Consider the following 18259-nt stretch of genomic DNA (forward strand, 5'->3'; position numbering starts at 1 on the left):
CTAATGTGGCTAACTGACTCTGGAAATGATCGACAGAAAAGATTGGTCGATCTCCAAAAATGAAACCAAACACGATTTCCCCGAATTTGATGATTGAACAGTGCAGCTTTAGAAAATTTTTTGAAATTTTGACAAATCTGACTTGTACAAATTTTAGGGCAAACAGAAATTGAGGTTCCGCAATCTGTAGAACTATATTTTTTGTTTTTATTTGCACCCATGTAAAAAAGTGGTTAAAGTTCCATTGTGTCCATTTGAAACAGATTTTTTTAAAAAAAAGCAAGCAGATCAAACCTTTTTTCCCTTGACTAATGCAGTGGTACGAAAAAATATCTGAATCTTTTGGAATTTGTCAATTTCTGCATAAAATCACCATCAAATGTGATCTGATCTTTGTCAAAATCGCACAGATGAACTGAAAAACTGTCAGATTTAACTAGAACCACCCAAACATTTATAGGTTTTCATATTTTAATGAGGATAGTATGCAAACAATGACAGAGGGGGGAAAAATAAGTAAGTGAACCATCACATTTAATATTTTGTGCCCCTTCCCCCCCTTTGGCAGCACTTCAACCAGACGCTTCCTGTAACTGCTTGTAGCTTTTTCATACCACTGAATCCCCACCCAGACATGATGGATCATCCCACTTCCACATTCAGATTTAAAATAGCTTCCTTAATCAATTTTTCATTAGAAAATGGAATATCATCTAATTTAAGCCTCTCAATGTCTAACAGTTGAATATTTCACACTCTACTAATCTCCCTGCGTACCAAAAAATGATTCTCACAAAAATAATACATTTACAGGGAAATATTTAGAACATGTCAGAACAAAGTGCTGAAATAATTTGACAGTTATGACTGTTGCATTCGGAGCTTGTTTTGTTATCAGTGCGTGACGCTTGCGTGTATTTTTAGTAGCTGACACTCATTTTATTATTATTTTTTAACGCTGCAGCAGATGGCTGTGCTGCTCTGGAGCAGCGCTTACAGATTACACAAAGCTCACCTGCAGCTGGAGTCCCGCTGAGCCTGCTAATAGACAGGCAGGGGTTACTTGAGGATCTCCGCGGCTTCCTTATAGCCACATTTGCTATCGCTTCTTCCTCCCCAGTGGTGCAGTTTGACACCACACTGACTGCAGGCGTGTTAAACTCATCATTGTCGTGGGCCACATTGAAGTTGGCAAACGAACCGACAACAATTTTAATTGTCAATGAATTGTTTAGAGACGACGTTGGCCTCAAAATTGCCCAAATCCTGTTTTTGAGCTTCTTAAGGTGCTATGAAATGGTGACTAGAGGTCAACTGATATGGGATTTTCAAAGGCTGATGCATATCCCAATTAAAAAAATTGAGCTGATTGACTATTTTCTAAGCTGGTGTTTGAGGCTGATATGCTTTATTTATATATTCTTTTGATTGAATATGAAAGGTAATTGAAACACACATTATATAAACAATGTCAGTTACTCTATTATATTGGCCATAGACATGTTTCCAGAGAGAAACTTGTGCGGTGTCATCTCAGACAATTTGTGCTCCGAACTTCCGCTTTAGACTAGGGATGTCCCGATCCAGTTTTTTGCACCTCCGATCCGATACCGATATTGTTTTGCACATCCGATACCGATACTGGCCGATACCGACCTATCTGAGCATGTGTTAAAGTTTAAAGTTATTTAGCCTCCTTACTGTTTATTCAGTGACAAGCACAAAACATTATAAATAACAAACAGAAATGGCATTGTCAGTCAGTAAAATGTGCAAATAATATTGTAAACTGTCTTAAAAAAGCAAAACACACCAACCTCAGTGGAAAATCCCACATATCCCCCAAGCTATTAGATGCTTTTAATGTTTCGTGCATTAGTTACAAAAATTGTATAAAAAGCCTCTCAGGTTTAAACAAACGACTATTTCAGTATCAAGTTAACATTTTAAAACGGTAAATAAAATACTCAAGTCCCCATTCTGTATCAGCAGCTTTAAACTACATTCAATTCATTTAATTTTGCGAATCAACTGTTAAAGTTGTTAAAATTGCTCCCGTTATTCCATAATTTCCCTTCTGTCTATTTTCGACATGTGAAAGTTTTAAAACTGTTTTGAAGATAAATTCAAGTCAAGATTTTGCCGATTTAGGAGTATTTTAGATAAAACGTTAATTAGGTTCGCTTGGAAGGTTCACAACAGCTTACTAGGGAAGTCTTCTGCTTTAAGATGGCAGCTGTTTACTAACGCATCTGGTTTTCAGTACTTCAATGTTGCTAACACAGTCGAGTCTGTCGTTTTGCATCTAGTTCTATATACATATGATATCTATTATCTCCAGTAAAACGACGTTGACATAGTTTGTAGTGGCTGTCAGCAGCAGTCAGGTATTCTTGTGTTTTTTATCCAGCGGCATGAGTTGAGCTAAAGCCGTGAGTTGAGCATTGGCATTACCCAGGTCTAAGACAAGTTATGTTTACTTTCGGGACGCAATGCGGTCAGTTTCTCATTGCGTCCCGAAGACCGCGCTGTGTATTAGTTCCGCTTTACTTGACATATTTCAATATCAGAATTTGGATGTTTGTGAATCGTTCTCAAATCTTCCACGGCTGAATCGCGTGTTGGATGGTGCGTCTTTACTCACGTGAGATAACGGCTCGTCATCCAGAATGAATTCTTCGGCAATGGCTTGTTATTCCCTGGGCTTTGGGACTGTCGAGTGCCAGTTTTTCACGCATAGCAAAAGTTTCTGCCAGTGTTAGTTGCGTCGGACCTTTCTTTTTGTCTTCGGTTTTCTTAACATACTCCTCATATTGTTTGTGGTGGTATTTCGCTAAATGCTTGATTAGGTTGGTTGTATTAAAACTTCTTACAGCTTTACCACTACGCTTGACTTTATTGTGGCATATGTTGCACTCTGCCTCTTCGTCTTTGTCGTCCTTTAAAGGGTATGACAACACCTGGGGAAATTCTAATATTCCATCATTTATCCATCAACGCGTGCCTTTTGAATTCATATCATGCCACTTCGTGTAATTACACACATCGCAACACCAAGAAAATGATAGAAGTTAGGTCGATTGTCAAGCTAAAAGGACCCGCCCCCGAGATGCTGGAAATCTAGCATATTGTGTGCGTGACGTCACTATAGGGAAACAACCGGCTCAGTGCTTAGTACTGAATGGTGGCGATGATGGCGGACAATTTTGTTTCTATTTGCAGCGACGAATCCGACGTAACGAACATTCTTCTAATGGTGACGAGGAGAGTTATGAACCTTTCTTTGGTGTTTTGGGTTGTCAATTTGAGCCCAAACGAAAGCCAATGCAGCCTAATGAAAGGATCATTGAGGGGAGCAATCACACTGATGAAACACCGGCGGCAACAGAATCACCAAATGGTTTGTTTTGCATTCCTTTTTGTGAAGCTGATACACCGTGACCGCTAACTAAAGTAAGGTATAGAATAATTATCATTTAATATGCTATCATCGGTTTCGCTCTGCCAACCGACACAAATATGAATGGGATTAGAGGATTTGTTGTATATATTTTACGAGCGATAATTTATACATGTGTCCAGTCCTATATCCAATGCGTGATATGTTTTTTATTATAAAAGAGTACTCACTCTGGCCATTTCCCTCCTTTGCTTTGCCTGGGGTGGTGAGGTGGTCTCATCAGAGCCAGTCATCGTCCTTTTTCACCGGGCACCGCATCTGCTTTTAGCAGCAATTTCTTAGCAAAACCTGATTTCATTTGCCCATAGTTCGTATAGCTTTCAGGTGTAAAAGGCGCACCACACAAAAACGTGCCGGAGGCTGGGTCTGCAAAATTAGCCCTCTTAGCACTGATGAACTTTACTCATTGTCTGCGTAGTCCAGCTCTTTTTCTCGCGTTCGGGAACTCATGGGTACTACATTGCGACAAGTGGCTATTTGTAAACCACATAGCATGACAGGTTTGAACCATTTTAGCGATTTTTTTGATAAAACACGAACGCAACTCTCTCGTCGATAAACAACAATGGCACCTGCCTCGACCTTTTGTTTCCTTGTTATGACGTCTCCGCCTCATTCGGCTGTTTCCGGAACACTTTCGGAAATGTTCGTCATTTTCGATCTATTTTCGATAATTGCTCATTAATGTGACAGATTTTTTTGTTAAATTATATTTGTTATCTTGGCACATAACGGTTCTATTGATGTCTCACACTCCCTTTGCGTTTTCATACCCTTTAAGGTGAAATGATCCCACACAGCTGACATTTTTACCGATAAAGTCTCTCGGTAAATTGGGAGACGGTAATGTAAATGTAGTGTGTTGAAGTGTGTTAAAATGCGGACCGGATTTTAGGGAAACCGGAGCAAAAACTGGAATGGATTATGTAAATCGGTTTGCTGGAAAACCCGAACTGGAGTTTTAAAAAAACTGGATCGGAATTTTGCCCGTGTTCCGATCCGATACCGATGCGCATTTTTTTGCCCATATCGGCGTCCAATCCGATCCAAATATCGGATCAGGACATCTCTATTTAAGATTCCTAATCTTTTTAACTTTTTTTGTAATGCTATCGCAGAAAAGCAACAGGTTAAGTCTGAAACGGACGCTTTCATATTTCACTTTGATTTCCTGAACTTTTCCAGATGATCCTCCCATTTCCACTTTCTTTAGAGCTGATATCCCAGTTCCTTTGTCCGTGTGTACTTCAAGTACACGTGACTGGCCATTTCTGTCCTCATTCCTGCAGGATTAAATTTTGCGAAATCATGTAGGACCCTCTGTGTCAGACCGAGGCGTAGACCGTGACTCACTGCGAAAGAGGACAGCCCTGTGGGAATGAATTGTCCTGCCAAGTAAAACCTCTCATGACTTCCCAATCTGTCGCTGCGATTCGAATCAACCGAGGCCCTTGGTGCGGTTGCACTAACCACATTGTGTAATGCTCCAGGCTTAGCTGATGACATTTCAAGAGTTTTAAACCACCATTTAAAAGGCAATACTTGTAAAAAATTGTAGTAATCCCATGTGAAAATCTCTATTTACACATGTCAGACCTCTCCGGCTAAAGTCAAATTTTTGTTTGACAACTTGATAACATCGTTGAAAACAGGAAGTCCTTACTGTGGGTGGTGTGTGTAGATTTGGAAACCACAGGCAGATTTATTTATTTGCAAATTGTTAGCTTGATAGCATGAGTCATTAACTTATTTACTGACATCATGCTGTTGAATGTTTGTTTCAGTGCCAGTATCGTTGGATCGCTGCCAGCCAACGGTAGCCAATTAGTAAAGTTAGGAAATTATAGAGCTATTTGAAAAGTAGGAAGGATGCTGATGTGTGGGGAAAGTCCTTTTATCACCTGGGCCTATTTTGTGCGAATGTGCATGCTTCTGATGTTTCCTTTATCTTTCAAAGAAAAAAATTGCTCACAATGGCCTGGTTCGGGTCCATTTTTTCAGGAAACCTTGTCAGAGCTGTTGTTTTCTTCACTGACCAATTACAATCAACATTTTGGATCAAAAAAAAAAATTCCCAAAATCTTTTGCCAAATTTGTAATATTGATGTCCCATTGACAACTAAAAGTGCTAAAAAAAAAAACGTTTTGAAGCTTGATAATATTTACTCAACTTGTTAGGGTTAACATTCAACAGAAAAAAATGAGACTGAATAGTTTTATAATTGAAAATTCACCAGAAACTGCAGGTATGGTCATTAGTAGGGTTGTTCAGATCATGTTTTTTTTGCTCCCGATCGTTTTAGTTTGAGTATCTGCCGATCCAGATATTTCCCGATCGGATTGCTTTTTTTTTTGCGCTCCCGATTCAATTCCAGTCATTCCCGATCATATACATTTCGGGAATGCATTAAGAAAAAAATGAATAAAACATGGACGAATATATACATTCAACATACAGTACATAAGTACTGTATTTGTTTATTATGACAATAAATCCTCAAGATGGCATTTACATTATTAACATTCTTTCTGTGAGAGGGAACCACGGATAGAAAGACTTGTAATTCTTAAAGGATAAATGTGACTTTGTATATTGTGACTAAATATTGCCATCTAGTGTATTTGTTGAGCTTTCAGTAAATGATACTGTAGCCATTTAACTTCTGCCCAAATGCATGATGGGAAGTGCAACCATGACTGTGCTTAGTGATACCAATTGATATATCTTCTCTGCGTTGGGAAATAACATAGGGCAGGGGTGGGCAAACCGGTCCTCGAGGGCCGCAGTGGGTCCTGGTCTTTGTTCAAAATGACCCAGCACAGATAGTATAACCATTGAAGTTTCAGCAGATATGAGAAGCACCTGACTGCAATCGACTGATTGCACTTGTAAAACAGCAGATTGGTGAAAATGTGTCCTCTTAATGGGTTGCAACAAAAACCAGCACCCACTGCGGCCCTTTGTGGAATAGTTTGCCCACCCCTGACATAGGGTGTTAAGGAAAAGATCAACTACTACCTTTCTTTCCCACATTGGTCCCACGATATTTCTAAATGTTGAGAGAGGGATTGTAAGGTTAAAGCCAATTAAAAAAGGCTCCAAAGGCTGCCAAAATCCTCTCTACTCATCTTACGTTGCCTTTTAGCTCTATTTGTACGTAAAACGGTGCCATTATAGATTGAACGCGGCAATGTGTGAGTAGTGCAGCACATGCGTTAATTGCGTTAAATATTTTAATGTTATTACTGCCGTTAACGCGATAAATTTGATAGCCCTACTTTAAGCCAAAACTAAAGACTCTGGATGAGTGTAAGACATTTTGTCTGTAACGTTAAATACAATTAGAAAACGATTTAATAAAAAAAAAAAATAAATAAAATAAAAATTAAAAAAGGCACGTCCGTTTTTTTTTTTTGCCGATTCTGATACTTTGAAAATGACGTGATCAGACCCGATCGATTGGGATGCCAATCGGACATCTTAAGTCATTAGTGTTTTTGTTCTTTCTACATACTATGATGTATACTGTATATCTAATCTAACAAAAAAGGGTATGGAGGATATCTCTTTTTAAGGTTATTTATTGCACCCATCACCTTATCAAAAGTATATGGCGGAAAACACAGACGAGGCCAAGAAAGCAGTTTCTGCTCTAGCACCACTCTTTAACCTCCTAAGACCCGAACTCTCAGGATACAGAGTCTGAGACAGACAATCGATCACCAAGCTCCAAACCCAGATTCCCTGGTTCTTCAAGTTGCTCACGGAGTCCATCTGCACCTTGATAAATCTCAAAGTCCAGTACTATACCATTTGATGTTTCACAAAAAAAGTTTTTGATGCCAACTGGGTTTGGTTTCATCAACAGATATTGTCGACATGGACAAGCTCTGTGAATGGAATCATCTGCTCATCAATGGAAACTCACTGTGGCCGAGCCTGAGATTTGCAGTCTTTCAGAATGCGGTTGAGAAAAGGCCTCACTTGTCACACTCTTTCAGATCTTCTGAAACATCCTCATCAATGAGCACTTTGAGTGACCTCCTCAGTCGGAAGAATCTGTCACGTGTGAACTTTTCAGTGATGGCAGGGAATCTCAAGGATTTAGACCAGTACATCTTGATTGCAGGATATGGTACACAAGACATCAAAATACAGGCACCAAAAAAAATGAAAAGACATTGCCTGAGACATCAGCCTCTTCCTGCAGTGTCTGAGAGCGATTCCTGGGGGTGTGTGATGTGGCAATGCCATGATCTGACCGATATCCCTCGTATTTCTCGTGCAAACGTTTGCGTCCGCTGATAGGCTGACAGGGCTGTGGCACGGGGTCCTCACACCCACTAAAAAAATCATCCCTAGATACAAATTCTAAACCAACTCCCTTTGTCCACATTTGTGGACATGTTTAACAAAACCAACAAAACTAAGTCCCTCTGTCCACATATGTGTACATTAAGGTTAGCAGCATGGTAAATCGTCAAATTTTCTTACTTTTGCAAAATTCGACTTCCACAACACACATTGAAGACTTCTAAACATATCTGAGCAAGAATCAGCCATGAAATTTTTTTGAATTTTTTACCTGGTCGACTTTTGGATTGGGAGGAGCCAGCTGAATGTTTGGGTGGGTTGTCGGCCATCTTGAATTTTACATGTGCTTTGTTACACTCTTCTTCCACCACTAGGTGGTAGTTTAACGTCCTCATAAGTGGACGCCAGGCCCTTGTAGTCCAAAATTTAACATTGTAGTCTTGACAACCAAAAATGTGATGTCCACACATGTGGACGCCAGGTCGTAGGAGGTTAAAATAAACTGTTGTATTTTTAAGCCAAAAAAAGTGTTGTGTATGATCGAACAGTATGTCTATATGCTGCCATTGCAGTTTCATGGCGCATTAAGCCCCTGAACTATTTTTAATTTGTCCGTTTTACCCTGGAGACCCCCGTTTAGACGCCGCACAACTGCTTTCGTTTCAACCCAGCCATAAAAAGAAGGTACCGTATTTTTCGGACTATAAGTCGCGTTTTTTTTTTTCATATTTTGGCTGGGGGTGCGACTTATACTAAGGAGTGACTTATGTGTGGAATTATTAACACATTGTGATATAATTTCACATGTTATTTTGGTGTTTTGCAGTGACACTGATGGTTTTGTAAAGTTTTTAGCATGTTCTTATGCTATAGTTATCTGAATAACTCTTTATAGCTATGGCCACGTTCGCGTTCTGCCTTTGGCAGTGTATGTTTAATTGTATTATTGACTTTTTTATCTTGAAATCGATGCATTTAGTTTGTGGCGCTTTCACGCCCACGTGAGGGCGCACTCGCACTTGTTTACGTGAAGAAGAGTGCTCACACGCCAGAAGAAGACGGACAGCTACGTAGCTCTGAGTGAGTGAGTGGGCGAGCTAGCAAGAGAGAAAAGACGGCTGTGAACCTACTTTCATTGTTTATGCTTTTAAATTATCTCTACAGAGGTAACGCCTGCGTGTATCATCTTTTCTGTTGTTGTTGTGTGTTTTCCACCCGCGATCGGACACTTGGAGCCAGTTGTGTGGTTGTTTGAACGATGTGCTAATGATAGCGAACGCATGCTAACCTGTTACTTATTACTGTAATAGTACCTAATTATCATTTATTTACGTTGTTGCGAACCTGTTTGCTATCGAGGACCAAATTGATTCAGCAAATTATACGGACGTCCAGCATTGTCTTTTGGGAGTTCGCTGGATAGCCAGGACCGAGCCGTAGCGTAGGACAGTATATTCACATTTCGTTGTTCATGCACTGTACACTGTACATTTATTTAGCATGTTTTTCTCTATTGTATTTTTATATTAAATTGCCTTTCAAGATGACAAGTCTGTTCTATGTGTTGGATTTTATCAAGTAAATTTCCCCCAAAAATTCGACTTATACTCCGGTGCGACTTGTATATGTTTTTTTTCTCTTCGTTGGGCATTTTATGGCTGGATCGACTTATACTCAGGTGCGACTTGTAGTCCGAAAAATACGGTAGGTAATTATTTTTATTATTAGAAATGTCTATCATTTATAGCTTAGAATCATTAATTGATGTCTAGTATTTAGTTTAAAAAAATATATAAAATTACACGAACCCTCTTATACTGTTTAGCCTTTATTGTTGTTTTTGAGATGTTGCTATTTAGCGCTATGCTAATCAGCAACTTCGCTAATATGTATTTCCATGTCAAGTTGTGCGTTGTTTGGTGGTGTACATAAGTTACTCCAGATGCAGAACGTTTCAAACCAAGACTAAGTAAAGCGGTAACCCTTTGAACATGCGAAATATTACAGAAATCTGTGAAAACAAAGCATATTGGTAAAAGAAGTCTTATTTCTAAAGACTCTTCGTTTCCAGAAAATGTGGAATTTAGGGGTGTAACGGTACACAAAAATCTCAGTTCGGTACGTACCTCGGTTTTGAGGTCACGGTTTGGTTCATTTTCAGTACAGTATGAAAACAAAATGCAAAATATAAATGTGCTAGTTGTTTATTACACACTTTTGTGCTTTCAACAATAGGAACATTAGCCTATACAAAGCTATAATTCTGCTCAAAAAGTAGCGGGTATTTAAAGATAATAGTCCAACAACAATTTGCCTTTCAGACCCCGTGTATTGGTAAGCTTTCTTTCTGAAAGAAAGAAAGAAAAAAAAAAGACCTGTGCTAAAGAGAGGAGCAATCCCAAAGACAAAGATTTTAACATGTATTTTACAAATGAAATGCGTCAATGAATCATTCTTTTTTTCTTATGAACGGTTTTCAAAAGCTTTATTGGTGGATTTTCTTTAGTTAAAGCGCCACACAGAAATTAATAAATTTAATTGTGTAAGCAGGATCTGTGTATTATTCTTATTATTTGATTACAAGAATCGGAAATTTCCCACGCCTCTAGTTATATTCACTGTCGCCCCTAGAGGGCGGCGTATCCACCCAAATCAAGTAAACTAAATGCAAACACTTTCAAAACAAACCATTACAACACCATTTTAAACGAATACTCAAAGCAACAAAAAATTGTAATATTTTTTTCTAATCAAATTACTCGAGTTATTCGATTAATCATTGCAGCACTAATGCTAACATTTTTTTCATGTTCAGCCTCGTAAGCTCACCGTTGAAATGTCTCTGCTCAAGGACATGATAGAATGAGAAATACTTTTCCTATCTGATCTGTCTTGTTTACTTTGACACGCTTATCCCAGTGCTGGCATCACAACTGCCATTTTCCGGGAGGCTTCGGCGGGTTAACCGCAACCGCCTTGACTGATGCGTCACAAATGTCCAATGGTTTTTATTAAGACTCTTCAACTTTGCCTCTTGTTATACAGCAATGTTATTTCTAAAGGAAGGGAGGGCGAGAGCTTTGTTCCTTCCTCGAGATAAAATGGGCAGCAAGGCCAATCGCCCGAGACTCCTTACAGATACGAAGCGGCCAAAGGTTACGGCGCCATTAGACGCAAACTATTTCGTTTGAAGCACAGTTCGTTCCCTAAGGTAGCCTCGTCTGGCTCTCGCGTGTCTAAATGGATTACAATTAAATCGAGCCATGTTGTTGACTAGACTTTATTTTGCACGTAAGATTAAAATAGTGGGCTGCGTTTAGCGCTTCTAATTAGAGCCTACGTAATTAGATTATCTCGCTATGCAGTTTACGAGGAGCGAGCGGCTCATGCAGAGTGACAATGTCTTGAAATTGGCCTGAGAATGACATGTCTATGAAAATTGTGGGTGTTTAAAAATACTTCTTCAGGTCTGTTTTCTTGGAGGTGAGGTGGCAGAATCTGTGAGAAAACAAGGCCAAGGCTCTTTTTTAGCATGTTTTGGCGACAGTACAGATTCCAAACCATCAATTTTACAGTTGCGGTCCACCCTCAATAACAATTATCGTAATTGTTAACTTGGCCTTGACTGTCTACATGTATGAAGCATGTCTGCGTGTGCACTTCTCTATATACATGTTGGAACCTCTGAAATGGTTTGTTTCAAAGTTGGGAGTTCAATTTTAGATTTTGGGAAATGAGAGTAAGAGAATATTTATATGCAGCAGTATCAGGATGTTAATTGCAAAATGAACAAAACTACTGTAATTTTAGTACTATAAGCCGCTACTTTTTTCTTTAATTTTGAATCTTATAGTCTAATGCGGCTTATTTGTTCATTTATCTGGGTTCATAGGTAACACATTCCTCCTAGCATGCATTGCAGGGCTCCAGATGTAGATAACCATCAAAATTCATGTTCTGTTCTAATTATTTATTCAGTGAGTGTTCCAGTTGTTTGGTTAATTGCTATTTATAGTATTTGGTAACATTTTATTCGACAGTGGCATCATACGACTGTCATAAGACCAAATGAACCACCGTCATAGACTTCATAATGTATTGACGGGGCGCGGGGCCGATTCAAAGCTGACAGAGTGGAAACACAAAGAGCGTTTTCCGTTGAAAATTCTTGTGAATATATGCTTAAACCCCTGTATTCTTTATGGATATGGACGTAACACGGTCTCGATTCTTGGTTAAAAGCAAAAAAAATGCAGTTTACAATTATTTTATGTTAATATTGCGAACGATGCTGCTAGACGGTAAGCAAATTAGCGGCAGCCATATTACAAAGAACTTTTTCCATTGAATATCCTTGTGAATAAATGCTTAAATCCCTGTATTCTTTATAGATATGGACGTAAAACAGTCTCGATTTTTGGTCAGAAGCAAATTTTACGTAAATGTTATGAACAATGATGCTAGTCGGTAAGCAAATACGTGGCAAATACACGGCCGCCATATGTAAAGAGCTTTTTCCGTTAAATTCTTGTGAATCATGCTTAAATTCCTGTATTCTTTATAGATATGGACGTCAAACAGTCTCGCTTTTTGGTCAAAAGCAAATTTTACGTAAATATTACGAACTATGATGCTAGTCGGTAAGCAAATACGTGGCCGCCATATGTAAACAAAGAGCTTTTTCCGTTAAATTCTTGTGAATAAATGCCTAAATCCCTGAATTCTTTATAGATATGGATGTAAAAAAGTCTCGATTCTTGGTTAAAAGCAAAAAAACTGCAGTTAGCATTTATTTTACGTAAATATTGCTAACTATGATGCTAGTCGGTAAGCAAATTAGCGGCTGCCACGTAAACAGAGAGCTTTTCTATTAAATTCTTGTGAATAAATGCTAAAATCCCTGAATTCTTTATCGATATGGACGTAAAATAGTCTCGATTCTTGGTTAAAAGCAAAAAACTGGGCAGTTAGCAGTTATTGTACGTATATATTGCGAAGTATAATGCCAATGCTGTAGATGCTAATTTCTCCCATTGATTAAAATGCGTGCATGGCATGAAAAATATAATAATTACTTTGAATCCTCGAACAAATCACTCCTGAGACGGTCCTTCCTGTTTGTAAGCAGTTCAGCTTTCATACTTTTTACCCTAAATCCGGCGTTAGATCGCTGCGTGTGACCGACTGCTAATAAATGAAGCAGAGTGTGGGACGGCCCCCTTAGGGAAGGCGTGATGTAGTGAATTTCAATGTGTCATGTCACAACATTATGAAGTCTATGCCACCATGAAGATTTGAATCAATTGGCTTCGAAGCTTCATTACTTCAAGAAGCTTCATTTGGCCATCACTGCTCCCTTGGGGGAGACAACCTCTGCTGCCACCTGCTGTCAACGCTGTTGTTGTTCAACATGCCCCCTAGCATGTATTGCAGTGCTCCAGATATAAATATCAATCAAAATTCATTGTTATATGCAAATTATTTATAGTTACTGTTCCTGTTGTTTGATTAGTTGCTAGTTATGGTATTTGGTAATACTTTAACAGCGGCGCCATAAGACTGCCATTAGACAATCAAATTACCACCATAATAATAATGGTTTTGCCACAATGTTAAGTAAAGATGTCCCGACCGATCGGGATGCCGACCACGTCATTTTCATAGTATCGGAATCGGCAAAAAAATATCAGGCATGCCTTTTTTAATACATATATATATATGTGTGTGTATATGTGGGAGAACAAGTATTTGATACACTGCCAATGGGTTTTCCCATTGGCAGTGTATCAAATACTTGTTTTGTTTTCCCCACTGTATATACATTTTTTAATTAAATCGTTTTCTAATTGTATTTCACGTTACAGACAAAATGTCTTACACTCATCCAGAGTCTTTAGTTTTGGCTTAAAGTAGCGCTATCAAATTTATCGCGTTAACGGCGGTAATAACATTAAAATATTTAACGCAATTAAACGCATGCGCTGCACTACCCACTCAAGCATTGTCGCGTTCAATCTATAATGGCACCGTTTTACGTATACATAGAGCTAAAAGGCAACGTAAAATGAGTAGAGAGAATTTTGGCAGCCTTGAAGCCTTTTTTAATTGGCTAAAGCCTTACAATCCCCCTCTTAACAATTAGAAATATTGTGGGGAAGAAAGGTAGTATTTCCCAACGCAGAGAAGATGTATCAATTGGTACCACTACGCACGGTCATGGTTGCACATCCCATCATGCATTTGGGCAGAACAGTTAAATGGCTACAGTATCATTTACTGAAAGCTCAACAGATACACTAGATGGCAATATTTAGTCACAATATACAAAGTCACATTTATCCTTTAAGAATTACAAGTCTTCCTATCCGTGGATCCCTCTCACAGAAAGAATGTTAGTAACGTAAATGCCATCTTGAGGATTTATTGTCATGATAAACAAATACAGTACTTATGTACTGTATGTTGAATGTATATATTCGTCCGAGTTTTATTAATTTTTTCTTAATGTATTGCCAAAATGTATATGATTGGGAAAAATTATCGGGAATGATTGGAATTGAATCGGGAGCAAAAAAAAAAGCAATCGGATTGGGAAATATTGGGATCGGCAGATACTCAAACTAAAACGATCGGAATCGGATCGGGAGCAAAAAAAAACTTGATCGGAACAACCCTAGTGTTAAGCTTTATAAACTTTATTTTATTTATTTATATGTGGAAACTATTTCACTTGTTTTAGATAACTTTCACAGCCCGAAATCGGAAAAACCCAAAATCGACAAAATGCGAGATGACAGGTGATTGCCATTGTGTTTTTTTGCGGCCGCTTTATAGTTTAGTTTGTAGTACTGCGTTTGAATGTGTAACTGAAACAAAAATAAGTTTTAATTACATAGTTTTTTCTTAAAACATTTTTTGATATTGTATTATATTGTGACCCTAGAATGTGAGTTTAGGTGTGTCGTCCCATCCCTAATAAACTTATATAATGCTGACCCTAAATGAATTAATTCCCTTCGCGTTATTTCCTATGGGGAAAAGATATTATTTAGAATAGCGTGGCTTATGTTATTAATTTCGAATGTTTAGGTGTTTTTTTTTTTTTTTTTTTATCCTGGCTGGCAGGCTGCCTCTTTCACCACAAGAGTGGAAAACTTCCACATTGTCCGTTTGTGCAGCCTGGAAGCATCCTGTCTCTGTATTATGTTTACACTGTTTGAGCTTACTCAGCTGTTCAGGATATGGCATCTGACTTGGAGCAGTTTGCTTCTTCTCCAAATTGTAGTGAAGGAAGGATCCATTCTTTCCTTCAGGAATGGAAGGGTCAGCAGCAACTGCTTCAAAAGTTGAGGGAATGTAGCACTTTTAGTGCCATTAACAATGATGGAGGTCCAATCACCTGGCTCTTAAAAGTTGAGTTAAAACTCTTACCTCATTCACTCCCAGCCATTTTCACCGGTGCAACCCCCTTCGCTCCCGGCAGTTTTACTGGATTTTGACTGATTTTGCAAGGCCAACAGAAAATTCTGTTCTATTGCTAGATTAGACTCTCAGCAGGAAAAAAAAAGTTAGTTCATATCTTTTTCCATTCTTTAGAAATCAGCATTATTTTCTAATATCTGATGCAAAAACAGACAAATTGAGCTTTTTGTAAAAGCATAAATTTTCAAACATAACTTTGACTTTAACACAGCTATTTTTTGCTTTTGTGACAACCCAAACATCTGAATACTGTTTTACTTCTAAAAATAACATAAACAACAAGACAAATAGAGCTTTTGATAGCAAAGTAACAATTTATTTGCCCATGGCTGGACTGTTGGGCTGGGAGATGGCGCTGTTGTGCAACCGTGGCTGTCTTGGCTGTCTTGGTGGACAGGGTGGGCTTTTCCCTCGTCACCGTCCGTAGTGTCTCATCAAGCTTGATTTTTTTTTTTTTAGTCTTTCGTTTGTGGTGACCACTGCCTCGTGGTGGAGTTCGCCTAGGGAATTTGTGTGGGGCATGTTGTGTTCCTGGGGGGGAACTGGTTTGGCCCAGCGCGTTTCCGTGCAGGACACTGGAGGATTCGGGGGACGCAAGCGGCCGAGCACGGCTGCGCGGGCTCTGCTCTGCGAGCAGCACGGACTCAACGGCATCGTCCGCTGCACTGGTGGTCCCAGTCGTTCTGCTCGGTCGTCCAGCGCCTGGCATCCCTGGCGTCCTCCCGGTTGTTCTGCTCGGTCGTCCGCCGCCTGGCATCCTGGACATTCTCCTGGTCGTCGCACTTGGTCGTTCGTCGCCTGGCGTCCCGGATGTCCTCCCGATTGTCCTGCTAGGACTTCCCGCGCCTGGCGTCCTGGTCGTCCATTTGGTCATCTTCCGCCGTGCGGCCCAGCCATTCGTTCCGTTGAATCTGATTGCGGGTCTTACCAAATGCGCTACTGCCCTCCAGTGGCAGGTTTTATTGCTTTAAAAGGGATTTTTAGCATTGTGCTTTGGAGCGAAGTTGCATCAGAACCTAGAGATGTCTCTTGTGGAAAAAAAACCGTAAAAGACGTATAAATACGTTTTTGGGACACTGAAACAATTAAAAATAGAATGTATTTATACGTTTTTGGGAGCAAATGAGTTAATATAGAGTATCAATAGTAGACGCACCAAAATGTTCTACTAGAATTGTCTGTCTTAACTCAATGGCTGCCATTGACTGCGCTAGATGCCCAATCAATTTAGAGTGGGAGAGGCGAATGAGCGTTCGTTCGTCCGAAACAAGAGCATTCTTTTCAATTTTTGAGGCATTTACAGGTCACTATCTGTTGAGTTTGAGTCTTTTAACCGATATCACGATTTTGTCCTAATCCGAAATCGATATTAAACCGATATATCTGGTCGTGGTCGCGTCATGTAATCACTGAACAGCTGGACAAGTTAAAGTGCATAAACATTAATAAAATGTTTATGCAAAGCATGGCAGTGCACTGCTTTCTGAAACTGAAACATCTGTAGCAACTTGATGTTTTTCCTGTGTTCGCATTTTTCTTCATTCATTTATTCATTCATTTCTTTATCTATTCTTCTATTGTTAATGCCTCACCGGCTGCCCACTTAACACCTGTGCCCGGGATTACTGCTCCCACAAACAGGGCAGGAGAGAATAAGTACTGATCGCGACAACACAGTACATCAATTATATTGTCTTTTTCATCTTAAGTGGGCCAGTTCAATTATATTGAAAGTAAACTAATGAAAATTGCTGCTGTAATTTGATTCTTTTAATAAGCCATGTAACTTGCTATGATCCAAGGTTTTGAACAGGTGTGATATTGGTGTGTGGCCACAGGGTACACATCTGATGTTGCTCACAGTGGTCCTCAGTGTGCTCAGGGAGCTTGTGTATCTGCTTAGAGTAGGCATGTGCCGGTATGAGATTTTCACGGTACGATAACCGTGAGCAAAAATACCGCGGTTTCACGGTATCACGGTATTGCAATTATAGCTCCAAAATTTTGAGATGTATGGGTTTAAAAAAAAAAAAAAAAAAAAAATTCCATTGAAGAGGATTTTTTTTCAAAACATATTTGCAAATTGGAACATGAATATAATGTCAAAATAAATAAATTAACAAAAAATAACAAATATTTTATATAAAATTAAAATAAATAGAACCTAGACTATACCCACAGCCACAGCTCAAGTTGCTCAATATTAGAGTAAGAACAAAATAATTGCTATAAAAAGTAAAAAGACGTCTAAATAAAATTAAAATTATATACTGTATGACTTTTTTTGAGGGGGGAAGCTCAAGTGAAGTTTCGCCATTTTCAGCCACTGTGTCAACTCTAGTCTACATGATGCCATGCCTTTGTGTTAAAAAGAACAAAGAATTCATAAGTTAATAAGTTAGTTAAAAATGTATAAGTTAGTTTTATGAATTAGTTAAAATGTAAATATTGTTGAGGAAAGGTTTCATCTAAAAAAAAAAAAAAGTGAGGAGTGAGACCTCCTTTCTCAATTAGCGATCTTTGACGTGATTCTTTTTCTTTCCCCCCCTTCATTCAAGCTTGTCTCTCACTCAGCGGCTGTGAGACATAAAACCTCGACGAAGCGGCTCTCCCAGCTTAGCCTAGGCTAACATTCGTCTTTGTAAGTTTTAGTTAGTTTGTATATTGAATTTGAAAGGAAAATGTGTGTTTTGTTTTTAGCGAACTTTTTCATGGTGCTACTGCTATCCTGTTGAACTTAATCACACATGGAAAAATACAGTTGTACAACGTTTTAAATGTATTCATTTGTATATTTCACCACGATTTGAGAGCTCAATAAATTGAAGAAAAGTACGCCTTGTGTTTGGAGGATTTGTTTTTGGGTTTGCTGGCTATTTAGCAGAATAGCGTTACTGACACTCACGGCAACAAACGGGAAGGGGTGAGCGCTGCCGCACCAAGCCACTTCGGCTGCATTTTGGCACATGAAAAATAGCGAATACCGTACTAAGGTATGACGG

The 18259-nt window shown here is 39.0% G+C and overlaps 1 protein-coding gene across 4 annotated transcripts in view; it reads left to right on the forward strand.

Moving 5' to 3' along the window:
- Positions 1-18259, forward strand: part of LOC130915891 (lactadherin-like) — a 67600-nt gene that overhangs the window by 12777 nt on the left and 36564 nt on the right. The window lies entirely within an intron of this gene.

The sequence above is a fragment of the Corythoichthys intestinalis genome, chromosome 5, assembly GCF_030265065.1.
Source record: "Corythoichthys intestinalis isolate RoL2023-P3 chromosome 5, ASM3026506v1, whole genome shotgun sequence".
Classification (NCBI taxonomy): domain Eukaryota; kingdom Metazoa; phylum Chordata; class Actinopteri; order Syngnathiformes; family Syngnathidae; genus Corythoichthys; species Corythoichthys intestinalis.